Source organism: Protopterus annectens, chromosome 7.part0 (genome assembly GCF_019279795.1).
Source record: "Protopterus annectens isolate FY-2018-M chromosome 7.part0, PAN1.0, whole genome shotgun sequence".
Lineage (NCBI taxonomy): Eukaryota > Metazoa > Chordata > Ceratodontiformes > Protopteridae > Protopterus > Protopterus annectens.
Genome location: NC_056739.1, coordinates 1,141,075,020 through 1,141,089,155, shown reverse-complemented (window position 1 = coordinate 1,141,089,155; position 14,136 = coordinate 1,141,075,020). Strand labels below are relative to the sequence as shown.

At 45.0% G+C, this 14,136-nt stretch overlaps 1 protein-coding gene across 2 annotated transcripts in view; it reads right to left on the bottom strand.

Moving 5' to 3' along the window:
• Positions 1 to 14,136, bottom strand: part of LOC122806909 (WD repeat-containing protein 76-like) — a 950,729-nt gene that overhangs the window by 670,151 nt on the left and 266,442 nt on the right. The gene's annotated exons all lie outside the window — the stretch shown is intronic.

Sequence of the window (14,136 nt, the reverse complement as noted above, 5' to 3'; positions counted from 1 at the left end):
GGTTTTCCCTGAGACACATATCTATACCTCAAGCATGACCTATTAATGTCACAAGCATGGTTTAAATTCCTAGATCAGATAGTTTTGATGCTATTCATTTTGCAGATATGCAAAAGGTCAAAGTGGTTTCCAAGGATGCCTTGAATGCCAGGCATAGGTTGCCCCTCAACAGTCAGTAAAAGACAGAGCCCTAGGGATAGGGCTGTGAGGCAATCTACAGTAGATATGTTATCAACTTCTTTGTGGATGTTCCAGCTGTTGCATGTGTCTGGTCAGGTACATACTAAAGAGAGCATTGCACTCAATGGTGGGTTTGATGAAGGATGAATATTGTGGAACGATGACTTTCTTGGACCTAGATGTTACTCCCTTGCTTAAAAGTTAAGGAAATTGTTCTATGTTACTCACCACCTTACACACAGGTTGGTCGAATGCCAAGTTTCTGTCTACATACATCCTCAAATCCCTGTCTTCTGGGTCTACTCTTAGAGGTGTGTTATCAATGAAGCATTTTTCTGGGGTAGCCAACTTCCCAAAGGGCACTATTATGCATTTCTTGGCACCAAGTGTTAAACCATGGGTCTCACACCAGTCATTTGTCTGTGTTAGCCCTACATGAAGGATATTAGTGACGGGGGGGGCATTCTATAATAAATACTAGTTTGCAATCTCCAAACTTGGTCGACCAGAGGCAAATGACACTGGCCATGACTTCTGAGAAAAAGATGCTAATAAGGAGTGGACCAAGCACAAAGCCCCGAGGGACTCCACTGGCCTCTTTGTGGATGCGAATTCCCCTATGTTAACTTCCTGGGTCTTATCGGACAGCCAGCTGGCTATCCCATGCATAACACAGATGCTTATGCCTAATTCCATGAGTTTGTTTACAATGTCTGAGTGGGCTACTGTATCAAATGCCTAAGCCAGGTCAAGGTAAGCAGTACGCATTGTTTCACTCTCATCCATTGCCTTGGTGATCTTCTCAAAGAAGTCAACTGAGTAGGCATGATCTGCCCTTGAAACCAAACTAGCTTGGATCCAGTGTCTGAAGGTTTTCTATGCTATTATTAACCATTTTGTTGACAAGTCTTTCCAGGGCTTTGCATATGAAACTAGTCAGACTTGTAGCCTGTAGTAACCAGGGTTCATTGATGGCTCATCCTTTGTGCAGAGGGATGACCATTGCAGTTTTCCATCTGCATTGCATGAAGCCTGTCTGAAGGCTACAGTTAATCACCGAGTTTAAGTGGTACTGACAGGTCAAGTTTCATGTTATCTAGCAGGCATGCTGGGCTATTATTGAGGCCCATCAATCTGGTGTTCTTGACATTGGCGAGTACATTTAGGACTTGCTCCCTAGTGACTGTTAGGAGGGTTATGTTTGATGGAGACAGCTTTATGGTCTAACCTTAATGGGGAAGAAAATTACAATGGGGAATGAAGCATTTTCTCATGTTTTTGAGTACCAGGCCCAGTATGTTTGAACTCTTAATAGGAGTATGGAGTATCTGGTCCAGGGTGTTTTGTGTTTACAAAGTCCAAGAATCTCTGTGCCTGCAAGTATAAAGTTTGTGTATGATTCCCACTTTATAGTGGGGTAGTTAAAGTTGCCATGCCATGAGTATTGCATTGGGTTGAATGGTCAGGGTCTCCAGTAAGTTTAAACATGAGCTATGGATTTCCAGTGTCATAGAGGGTGACTTATAGTTTATAAGGATATGGTTTTGGACTCTGACTTGGCTAATTTGGATGTGCAGAAGCTTGAGCATGTCATCCTGTTTGACCAGTGTTGAGGCGGGTTTGTTACTGATATAGATTGATACAACTCCACCTGTAGTCCCTGCCTGTGCAGCAGCTTTGCTAAATGTGTGAAATGCATTGTGGCCCTGCACTGCTGGGGTGTTCTCCTTTACTTTAAACCATGTCTCAGTAACTTCACAGATGTCTGCAATCTCCAAGGTTAGGAAAGTTTGGAAGGAGTGGAATTTCTTGTTCAAGCTCCTGGCACTGAAGTAACATCTTCAGATTCCCTTAGGATGCTTTTGCTATGTGGGAAGGTTTGTCAGTGTAACCTTGCCTAAAAAGGCACTATGGAGGAGAACAACATTTTAGCCTATATATGAATGCTTAGAGGGTACATGTACAGACCATACTTGCAAATCAGTGTGGTGTTTCGACCATAACCTCCCTTGCTGACAACTATTGAACCCTCAATTGAATGACACCAGAAGCTAAGCCAATTATTAAAGTCAATAATCTTCTGTTCATACTGTGGAATCATCCTTGGTTAAGGTAAAATACTGCTGAATGCTAGGATCATACTTGCTTTAATGCACAGTCCAAGAGCTTCATACTTTCTCTTCATATTGTCCAGGGAAGTATGTTATAGGTCATTTACCACCTACATTTGGCTATATTTGGCTTCCTAAAACATATGTTGCCAATAAATACTTGGATTCCATCTCAATCCAATTATGCTCATCAGAAGCTAGAAAAAAACAGCTTTTTCAGCAAAGATGAAGAGGTGAGCATTCATGTGAAAGTACAGTTGTGTACAATTACCATAAATGTAGATATTATAGTGTATTCACTGTTGCAGTCATTACATTTGGGTAATCCTGCTGGCAGGTTGCCCTCAGCCAGCCTGAATTCCAAAGTCTTGGGTCCTGTGTCAGCCGCTATCGCCCCTTCCCTGACGTCAGGTCATCAAGGGTATAAAAGAAGCAGCTGACACCATTTTCTTTAGTTTTTCTTTAGTTTTTCTTGTCCCAGATGTCAGGTGCCCCCCCAAAAGGGTTGCCAAAATTCAGATATGTATAATTACATGCACCAATATAAAATTTACCTTTATCTACAAACAAATACACCACATAGGTTCCAACAGAAGAAAAGGGGGATGGTGAGGTTCAATCAGAAGAAAAGGGGGATGGTGGGTAAGTAACCTGGACTGCAACAGTGAATACACTCGAACATCTACATTTATGGTAAGTGTACATAACTGTACTATGTTCTTCGTATTTCACTGTTGCAGTCATTACATTTGGGTACAGTCCCAAAGCTAAGGTTGGGAGGCTGGAGCTAAACAGCATTAGGAGTGGCTATGAGGCCCTGCAGAAATGCAGTGGCAAAGCCTGCCCTGGATTTAGAGTAGAATGGCAGAAGATAGTGCTTTGTAAAGGTGTGCACTGAACTCCAAGTAGAAGCTTATAAAATGTCCTTGGTAGGTACTCCCCTGAGAAATCCTGCTGAAGTGGCTGCAGCTCTGGTTGAGTGTGGCTTAATGCCCTTGGGTACTGGCTTGCCATGGTGTACATAGCAGAAACGAATGCAGTGGTCTATCCACTTTGAAATAGTCTGCTTTGAGATAGCCTTTCCTTGTGATCCTGCAGCATATGTGAATAGTAATTGCTCTGTCTTTCTGAAAACTTTGGTTCTGTCCAAGTAGAATCTAAGCGGTCTGTGTACATCCAGAGAATGCAGAATTCTCTCCCCCTTGTTCTGTGGATTTGGATAAAAGGTTGGCAGGTGAATAGTTTGGTTGAGAGCCACACTGGACACCACCTTAGGCATAAATGCTGAGTTTGTCATCAGAGAGACCCTGTCTGGATAAAAGGTTCCACAACCATGAGTGCCTGTAGCTCTGAAACTTGTCTTGCAGAAGTTACTGCTAGGAGCAGAGCTGTTTTCCAAGATAAAAACTTTATATCAGCAGTAGCAGCTGGCTCAAAAGGAGGCAGCGCAAGTTTTTCCAAGACATAGTTGAGGTCCCATTCAGGCATTGGTGATCTCCTTGGAGGTCTTACATTTTTGGCTCCTCTGAGGTACTGCTTTAATAAGGGATGAGAAAGGATTGGTGGCTCTACATTGTAATGAGCCAAAATGACAGAGGCATGAATTTTAATAGATGAAAAAGATAGGCCTTTGTCCAGCATCTCAGTTAAGTATTGCAAAATCTGAGGAATATTTGGCACAGCTGTATCAATTCCTTGTGCCTGGTTCCAAGCAAAGAATCTTCCATTTTCCAGCATAAGATTTTCTAGTACTAGGCCTTCTGGCTTCCAAAATGACATCCATCACAGCTTTACTGAGAGGTGTGTTTTGTATGACTACATTATTCGCCATGCTGTCAGGTTTAAAGTTTTGAGTTGGCTGTGCAGGATCTGACTGTTTTGCTGGGACAGTAGATGAGGTATTTGAGGTTAGGTCCAAGCTGGGCATTGAGACAAGCTCCTTAATATTGGATACCAGTACTGGCAAGGCCAGTCTGGGGCAATCAGTATCATCTTTGGCTACTCCTGTCTGACATTTAGGAGTACCTTGCGGAGGAGAGGCAGAGGGGGAAATGCATACACTGATAGGTTTTTCCAGCTGAAAGACAGGTCATCCACTTTCCATACTTCTCTGTGCTAAATCCCTGTGCAGAATCTTTTTAGCTGGTAGTTGTGAGGGGAGGCAAAAAGGTCTATGTCCGGGCATCCCCATTTCCTTGTTCTCATGCTGAAGACTTGTGGATCCAGGTGCCACTTGTGGGGATCCATGAAGTTTCTGCTTAGTTCGTCTGCCAGAGTATTTTTCCTTCCTGGCAGGAATTGTGCCTGCAGATGTACTTGGTAAGTTAATGCCGTGTCCCACAAAGACATGGTTAGTCTGCAAAGGGGGTAAGAATGTGTGCCCCCCTGCTTGTTTATATACCACATGACCATAGCGTTGTCTGTCTTTATCAATAGCTGTCCTGGATGAAGTAGGTCCTTGAAGGCTGTCAGGGCATTTTGAACTGCTAGCATCTCTTTTTGATTGATATGTAGATGCATTTGGTTTGATGTCCATGTGCCCTGAATGCATCTTCCTGCGATGTGGGCCCCTAGGCATAATCTGATGCATCCGTTGTTAGTGTCTGCCTGGCTGGGGATAATGTGAATGGCTGTCCCTTTTCCCACCATCAAAACTCCTGTTGCAGGCAGAGAATGAGAGTAATTATAGTTTCCAGGCTGTGGCAATGTTGAGTCCAAACACTTTTTAGGTACCATTGAAGTTTCCTTGTATGCAGTCTTGCATATGGAATTAGTAGGATGCAGGATGCCATGAAGCCCAAAGCCTGCAGAATTTTTCTTGCAGATAACTGGGCCTTTGTTGCCAACAATTTGAAATAGGTAGTCAGTTGCCATTGTTTGTCTGGCGTGAGATAAGCCATCTGGGCAGTTGCACTTAAGCTTGCACCCTGGAATATTATCTCTTGAGAGGGTGCTAGTTTTGATTTCTTTTCGTTGACTGTGTACCCCAGGCATGTTAGAAGTCTTTTCACAAACGCCAGATGCTGTAGAAGAACGTCCTTGTTCTCTGCCTGAATTAGACAGTCGTCCAAGTAAGGATATATTTATATTCCTCTGTCTGCAAAATGCAATTACTGGTGCCAGGCACTTTGTAAAGACCCTGGGCGCAGTAGATAAGCCAAAGGGCAGTGCAGAGAATTGGTAATGCATTGAGCCAGCCTTGAATCTGATGTATCTTCTGCATATTTGTCTGATTTGGACATGCAGGTATGCCTCTTTTATGTCTAAAGTCACAAGCCAGGCGTTCTTGCCCAGCATGGGTAGAAGCTGCTGCAAGGTCAACATCTTGAATTTTGGTATATCCAGGAATGTGTTCAAAATAGACAGGTCCAGTATTGGCCTCCAGGCCTTGTCCTTTCTGGGTACCAAGAACAGTCGTGAGTAAAATCCTTAACCCTGCTCTTGCTCTGGTACTTGTTGAATGGCCCCCATGTCCATGAGGGATGAGACTTGTTTTGGTGCCTCTGCCCACTGATTTTTTGGCAGATCTGGCCAGCCGTTTGCCTTTGGCAGGATATGGAAATGGAACTTGTAGCCTTGTGACATATTTAGGACCCACTTGTCCTGGGTTATAATGTGCCAATTTTGAGAAAAAAGTGATAATTTTCCCCCTAAGGGTGCTGCCACGAGATAAGTGCCTGGTGCAGGCAGGGGGAAGTCATTGGGACTGTTTCCTGTATGCTTGTGATTTGTCTTCTCCAACTTTGGAGGTAGAAGCCCCCCATTGCTTTGAGCGGTATGAACCTTGCGCCTGGGGTCTGCCTCTAGGGCGTCTGGATCTGCCCCTTTGAGGTCTGTCTGACACAGGAAAGGACCAATTCTTTGTTGGCTAGTGTCTACTAAACCTAGGTGGCTGTACTTATAAAAAATCTTTGACTGTTTGCATAGATTTAGCGTTGTCCTCCATTTTCTTTAACACCAAACCAAGTATCATGCTGTAAAGGCGCATCTAATAATTTAACTTTAACATGATCAGGCAGATTTTGTTCCTTTAACTAAGCATGCCTCCTAATTACAGGACCTGTAACTGCAGCCCTGCAGGAGGCCTCTAAAGATTCAAAACCACATTGCAAATTATGCTTTCCAACTTGTTCAGCTGCATGCAATACATCCTGCATTTCCTTGTTTTCTGCACATTCAGAGTTTAACAACATTTTCTGCTTAAGCAATGCCATGACATGTTGCTGATATTTGAGCATATGAAACTGACAGTTTAAGGCCCTTATAGCCAAGGTAGCAGATATGTAAAGCTTTTTTTCCCCATCTGTCCAGTGTCCTAGAATCTCTGTCAGAGGGGGTAGGGTTTTTTGCAGTGGAAGCCTCAACTCCTTTGGGACCCTGAGAAATAGTTTCTGGGTCTGCAGCAGGGTTTTTAAAAAGGAATTTATGAGAGTCAGGAACCCTGTAATATATGTCAGGCTTAACAGAAGCTGGAGGTAAGGAGTCAGGGGTAAGACTAGACTCCGAAAACACATCATCTACAATGCCAATCACAGGTGGGATGGCTAGTGGCTTGTGTTGAGGTGGTAAAAGGAAATCCTTGAGCCTCTTTTTAGATTCTGAAAAATCTTGGCTCTCCCAGTGGAAATGCTCCCTCATGGTATGTAAGGTTTCCCCAAAAGAATAGTCCTCTGGACGAGAAGCTGAAGGTATAGATTCCAAAGCATCAGAATCCTCATGGGGGGAAGAGAATATTCCTAGAGAAATCAGAAGAAATGGAAACCTGATCTGAAGAATCATAGTCAGTCTCTTGCCTAGGCCTCTTATCAGGAGGGGGATGGGAACCCCTGATCAAGGTAATCAAGTCTTCGGCCATTTTGAACATCTGTTTTTTGGGCATAGAGGCCTGACCACGTGGCTCTTGAGTTTGTTTCTTTGCTTTGGAAGGTGCTTTAGTCTTTGCCTTTGAAGCTGAAGTCGGTTTGATGTAAAGATGTTTAGGTCTGAATACACCCTCAGAAGCCGGTGCCTGCTCAGCGGCTCTGGACCCATCTGAAGGGATAATATCCCTCCAATATTAGGGCTAATAATAGGGCTCCAATACCTTGAGTTTCCAGCGGCATGGCCGACTCCACGTGGGAGTCGGTAGCGGCCTGCGACTCTAAAGTAGTGGGCGTCAGGGGCTGCGAAAGTACCACACTCAGGACCGGCGACTGGCTTAGGAGAAGCTTTGTCATCGGTTTTGAGCCTCGGTTATCTATCTCTTTCCTTTTCTTTGCGTTTTTTGTGAACTCCGTTAGTCAGATGGTTATCAGACGACATTTCTAGATAATTAAACCGGCGTCCAAAATAGTTTAAAGCAAAATCATACAGACGCTTAATAGTGCATTGGTTAAATCAGCACAAAACCAACAACCAGAAACGTTGTGATCAGGGCCTAGGCAATGAATACAGTAAAAATGAAAATCCTTATGAGGTATTTGCTTCCCACAAGAAATACAATTATTAACTTTTTCTGACATCGGTCTGAAGCAAGAAAAAAGTTTCCCCAACGGGGTACTTAGCTTTATTGAAGACATCGGATCTGAAACTTGAACACGAAAATCTCAGGAGTCGGCCGATCGGCACTTGTGAACTGCTTCTGCTTCGGGCACCATGCGGCAAGAAAGAATAAAGAAAATGGCGTTGGCTGCTTCTTTTATACCACTGACGTCAGGGAATGGGCGACAGCAGCCGACGCAGGACCAAAGACTTTGGAATTCAGGCCGGCTGAGGGCAACATGCCAGCAGGATTACCCAAATGTAATGAGTGCAACAGTGAAACACGAAGAACATCTTGAATACTCATGGAAAAAAGCTTCTAACTAACAAACAAAACTGCACAAAAATAAGATACATTGTCTATTAGCAACTGCCATGGCTTAGTAGGCAGATTATTTGTGTGGCCCACTGAAATCTTTCCATATATAAGCTCTGGGAAGACAGCAGACAATTTCACTAAATCCATAAATTGTGTCTGAACAAAACAAGGAAGCCATTATATCTTAAACTCTAATTAACATTTTTGTCTTGCATATTTCTTAGGTTAAAACAGTAAGAAGGCACATTACACAGCAAAAAAAGTATTCTGTTAAATTCCTTAATGAAAAGAAAACAGGAAACTAGGCAGAAAGTACAGTTGTGTACACTTACCATAAATGTAGATGTTCAAGTGTATTCACTGTTGCAGTTATCACCTGTGAGTTATCCCTGCTGTGGTAGGCCTCCGCCGGCCCGAATACCAGAGTCAATGTTTTTCTGCATCAGCTGCTGTTGCTTGTTGACTGACGTTAGGTCATATGTGCTATAAAGCAAGACAGCTGATGCCATTACATCATTTTTTCTTGCCATAACCAGTCAGAAGCCCAAGGAAAGATGGTAAAGTGGTCCTGGTGGCTAAAAGCCACCATAAGAAGCTTATGTCTCACTAAGGAAAGACGATACAAGGGGGAAGGAGGGAAACTAGGACTGCAACAGTGAATACACTTGAACATCAACATTTATGGTAAGTGTACACAACTGTACTATGTTCTTCGTGTTTCACTGCTGCAGTCATCACAGGTGAGAGGATTCCCAAAGCTGAGGAGAGGGGTGGTAGGATTAGCAAAGAGACCTAGGTATGGGTCAGCATGCCATGCAGAACTGCAGTGGCAAACCCTGCCCTACCCTTGGAGAAAAGAGGTAGGTGGCAATGCTTTGTAAAGGTACAGACAGACGTCCAGGTGGCAGCTTCCATGATGTCCCTGGTGGGAACTCCTCTGAGGAATGCTGTGGAAGTGGGGGCTGCCCTAGTGGAATGGGTACGAATAGACTAAGGGGGTGGTTTCCCATGTAATATGTAGCAGAAATAGATACAGTGGGATATCCATTTGGAAATGGTTTGCTTGGAAATGGCCTTCCCCTCTGCCCCTGGGGCAAAGCTGACAAGAAGTTTTCCTGAAGGGTTTAGTATGGTCCAGGTAGTATCTGGGCTGTCTCTGCATGTCTAGTGAGTGCAGAATTCTTTCCCCCTCGTTTTGAGGGTTAGGAAAGAAGGTGGGTAGATGTATGACCTGGTTGTGAGTCACATCAGATAACACCTTGGGCATAAAGGAGGGATTAGTCATCAGGGAGATCCTGGCTGCATGGAAAATGATGAAGGGCTCAATGGCCATCAGTGCCTGAAGTTCCGAAACCCTTCTGGCTGAGGTGATAGCTAGTAGGAAAGCAGTTTACCAGGACAGGTACCTCAGTTCTGCTGAAGCAGCAGGTTCGAAGGGTGGTAAGGTTAGTTTTTCCAAAACATAATTCAGGTCCCAGGCTGGCGTGGGTGGCCTTCTGGGAGGTCTGACATTAAAAGCCCCTCTGAGGAATTGTTAAATCAAAGATGTGAGAACAGGGGCTGATCTGTATCGAAATGAGCTGAAATGGCTGAGGAGTGGATTTTAATAGAAGAGAAGGAGAGGCCACTATTGAGCAACTCCGCTAGCTAGTCCAGGATAAGAGGGATGGAAAGTTGTTAGGATTTGCCTCCTCTGGACTGACTCCAGGAGCAGAAACGTTTCCGTTTGCCTGTGTAAGATTTTCTAGTGCTGAGCCTTCTGGCCTCTGTGATGATGTCTAGGAACTGTTTGCTTAACATGGTCCTCTTGTTCGCCTTTAGAATATTAGCCTTGCTGACAGTTTGAGAGTCTGCAAGTCTGGGTGAAGCATTCCCCCCACCGCCACCTGAGTCAAGAGGTCTGAGATCATGGGAAGCTCCCTGGAAGGCTATAATGTCAGCCTGTGCAGTAAGGGGTACCAATGCTGTCTGGGCCAATCTGGAGCAATGACGACGGCCTTTGGTCTCTCCTCCCTTATCTTGATCAGTGCCTAGGGAATAAGGGGTAGAAGAGGGAATGCATACACAAAGAGGGAGTCCCAGGGGAAGGTCAAGGCATCCAACTTCCACACTAGGTGGTGATACTCCCTGGTACAGAATTTTTTCAGCTGGTGGTTGAGGTGCGAAGCAAAGAGATCCAACTCCGGAGTTCCCCACTCCTGACTGACTTGCAAAAAGATTTTTCTGTGGAGCTGCCATTCGTGGGGGGTCCAGTAAGTTTCTGCTTAAGTGGTCTGCCAGGGTGCTGTTGATCCCTGGTAGGTATTGGGCTATTAGGTGGAATCCCATGGAGGAGGCTGTCAGCCAGAGGTTCATGGCTAGCCTGCACAGAGTGTAAGACTGGGTTCCTCCCTGTCTGTTGATGTACCACATTAATGTGGTGTTATATATGTTGATAAGGAGAACCTCTGGCCTGCGATGGGGTTTGAAGGATGTCAGAGCTTTTTATACTGCCATCATTTCCTTCTGGCTGATGTGTAAGGGAAGGTGCTGGGCATCCCAAAGACCTCGGGTGCACCTGCCTGCTAGGTGAGTGCCCCATGCAATGTCTGAGGCGTCGGTGGTGATGGTCTGCTCGGTTGGGCAGAGAATGAAGGGAAGACCCTTGTTCTTGGCACAGGCCCCTGCCCACCAGAGAAACTTGGCCCTTACACAGGAGATCAGGGGGACAGAGGTCTCTAGAGGCTGAGTGCTGACACCAAAGGTTCTTTAGATACCACTGAAGTTTTCTCATGTGAAGCATGGCAGAAGGAATTAAAAAGATGCCAGATGCCATGTACCGCAAGGCTTACAGGAACTTCCTCGCAGTGAGGTGACTTCTGGAAGCCAGCTGTGTAAAGTAAAGAGGCAGGAAGCTCAGCTTTTTTGGGGACAGGAAGGCCATTTGGGATGGTGTGTCCAGCAGTGATCCCAAGAAAATGATATTTCTGGAGGGTGTTTGCTTGAATTCTTCTCATTGATGGTGAACCCTAAGGAGATTAGGAGGGTTTAGACAAAGAGGGGGTCCTGGAGCAGCTTTTCTTTGCACTCTGCCTGAATGAGGCAGTTGTCCAGATAAGGGTAAATCTGTATATTTCTCCGCCTGTAAAATGTTATGGCCGGGGCTAAGGATATGGAGAATACCCTGGGGAGCAGTAGATAAGCCAAAGGGTAGCCGCACAGAAGTGAAAGTGTTATGAGCCTGCTCTGAAGCACAGGAATTTCCTGCAGGATTCCGTTATGGGAATGTAGAGCAAGAATCTTTTAGGGCTAGGATCACTAACCAGGCATTTTTTGTCAGCATAGACAGCAGCTGCTGCAAAGTTAGCATTTTGAATTTGGGGACCACCAGGGAGGTGTTCAGAATGGATAGATCTAGGATGGGGGGTCAACTGCCCTCTTTTCTGAGAAAGTACAGTTTTGTACCTACCATAAATGTAGATGTTCGAGCGCTCATACAGCTGCAGTCATTACAGATGAGGTTATCCTGCCGTCAGTCGGGTCCTCGTTCGGCCGAATTCCAAAGTCTAGGTCCGGCGTCGGTTGTCGTTGCTTCCTCACTGATGTCAGTGCGGCAGGGGTATAAAAGAGGCAGCCGACGCCATCTTCTTCAGTTTTTCTTGCCCCAGATGTTAGGTGCCCCCAGAAGGAAGGCAACACATACATTTATGTAATCATGCAATATAGAATAAACAAAAAACATTAGTTGCAAGCAAATACACCATAAAAGAATACCCCAAATAGGTTGTATGAGAAGGTGTTTGTCATAAGGCCTGTCCTAAGAGGGGACGGAGGGGGGGTAACCTGGACTGCAGCTGTATGAGCACTAGAACATCTACATTTATGGTAGGTACAAAACTGTACTATGTTCATAGTGCATACAGCTGCAGTCATTACAGATGGGAAGAATCCCAAAGCTAAGTAGGAGTGGCAGGAACTAAGTGGAACTAGGAGGAGCAAGGATGCCCTGCAAGACTGCTGTGGCAAATCCTGCTCTAGATTTAGAGTATAGTGGAAGGTGATAGTGCTTGGAGAAAGTGTGCACTGAACTCCAAGTGGCTGCTTCCAAGATGTCCTTGGTAGGGACCCCCCTGAGAAAAGCTGCAGAGGTAGCTGTGGCCCTGGTGGAGTGGGATCCGATGCATGTAGGCACAGTTTTTCCATGAAATGAGTAACAAAAGCGTATGCAGTGGGCTATCCATTTTGAGATGGTCTGTTTTGAAATAGCCTTTCCTTGAGCACCTGTAGCATAGGACACAAAGAGTTGCTCGGATTTCCTGAATGGCTTTGTCCTGTCCAAATAATAACGAAGTTGTCTGTGAATGTCCAAGGAATGTAGTAGTCTTTCCCCTTTGTTTTGTGGATTAGGATAAAAGGTAGGTAAGTGGATAGTCTGATTCAAAGCTACACTGGATACTACCTTTGGCATGAAGGTAGGGTTGGTTCGTAAGGAAACTCTGTCCTGATGGAAAATGATGAAAGGTTGCACAGCCATGAGGGCCTGCAGCTCCGAAACCCTGCGTGCTGAGGTGATAGCCAGAAGGAAGGCTGTTTTCCATGACAAGTATTGTAGCTCTGTTGAAGAAGGTGGCTCGAAGGGAGGAAGGGTCAGCTTTTCCAATACAAAGTTGAGGTCCCAAGCGGGGACTGGTGGTTTCCTTGGGGTTTTATATTCTTTGCCCCTCTGAGGAACTGCCTTAAGAGAAGATGAGAGAATAAAGGAGGATCTGTGTTGTATTGTGAAGAAATGGCTGAAGCGTGGATTTTGATGGAGGAGAAGGAAAGTCCACTGTTTAACATCTCAGCTAGGTACTGTAAAATTTGAGGTAAATTTATTACCCAAGGATTCTGGCCCTTTTCTTGATTCCAGGCACAAAATCGTTTCCATTTGGCGGAGTAGGCTTTTCTAGTAGAAGGTCTTCTGGCCTCCAAGATGACATCCTGCACCTCCTTGGAGAGGAGGGTCTGTTGGGAAATCAAGGAATTCTCCATGCAGCTAGATTTAGGGTTTTGAGCTGGCTGTGAAGGGTTTAATAGTTGTACTGGGACAACAGAAGAGAGACTAGAGGTAGGATCCACGGTGGGGAATGTGTCAGGCTCTTCAGGAGCGGATACCAGTGTTGTCTTGGCCAGTATGGAGCAATGAGAATCATTTTCGGCCTCTCTGCTCTGGCTTTTAATAGGACTTTGGGCAGCAGAGGAAGAGGCAGAAAGGCATAGACTGTCAACGTTGTCCAATTGAAAGAAAGTGCGTCCACTTTCCAGGCCTGTGGATGATAGGTCCTTGAACAAAATTTTTTTAACTGGTAATTTCTGTGGGTAGCAAAGAGATCTATGTCTGGCTGTCCCCATGCCTGAGTTATCTTTGTGAAAACTTGAGGATGCAACTTCCATTCGTATGGATCTGTCATATTTCTGCTTAGGCTGTCTGCCAGTGTGTTTTCCTTCCCTGGCAGGAATTGTGCCTGTAGTTGAATTTGTAATTCCAGTGCTGTGTTCCATAGGGTCATGGCTTGCCTGCACCAGGGGGTATGAATGAGTTCCCCCCTGTTTATGTACCACATCACTGTGGTGTTGTCTGTCCTTATCAATAGCTGGCCTGGATACAGTAGGTACTTGAAGGTCATAATAGCATTTTGCATGGCTAGCATTTCCTTTTGGTTGATGTGTATGTGCTTCTCTTTTTGGGACCATTTTCCCTGAAGGCGCTGATTTGTCATGTGTGCTCCCCAGGCGTAGTCTGAGGCGTCTGTTGTGATGATTTGAGTTGCTTGAGGTACACAGAAAGGGAGACCTGTGTTTCTTTGGCATGCTTGAGCCCACCACAGAAATTCCTTTTGAAGGCATGGAATTAGTGGTATAATTGTTTCCAAGCTGTGGCTGTGTAGAGACCATAAGTTTTTTAGGTACCGTTGAAGTTTCCTCATATGCAGCTTTGCACATGGGATTAGTAGGATGCAAGATGCCGAAATGCAGATTTAGTCCATG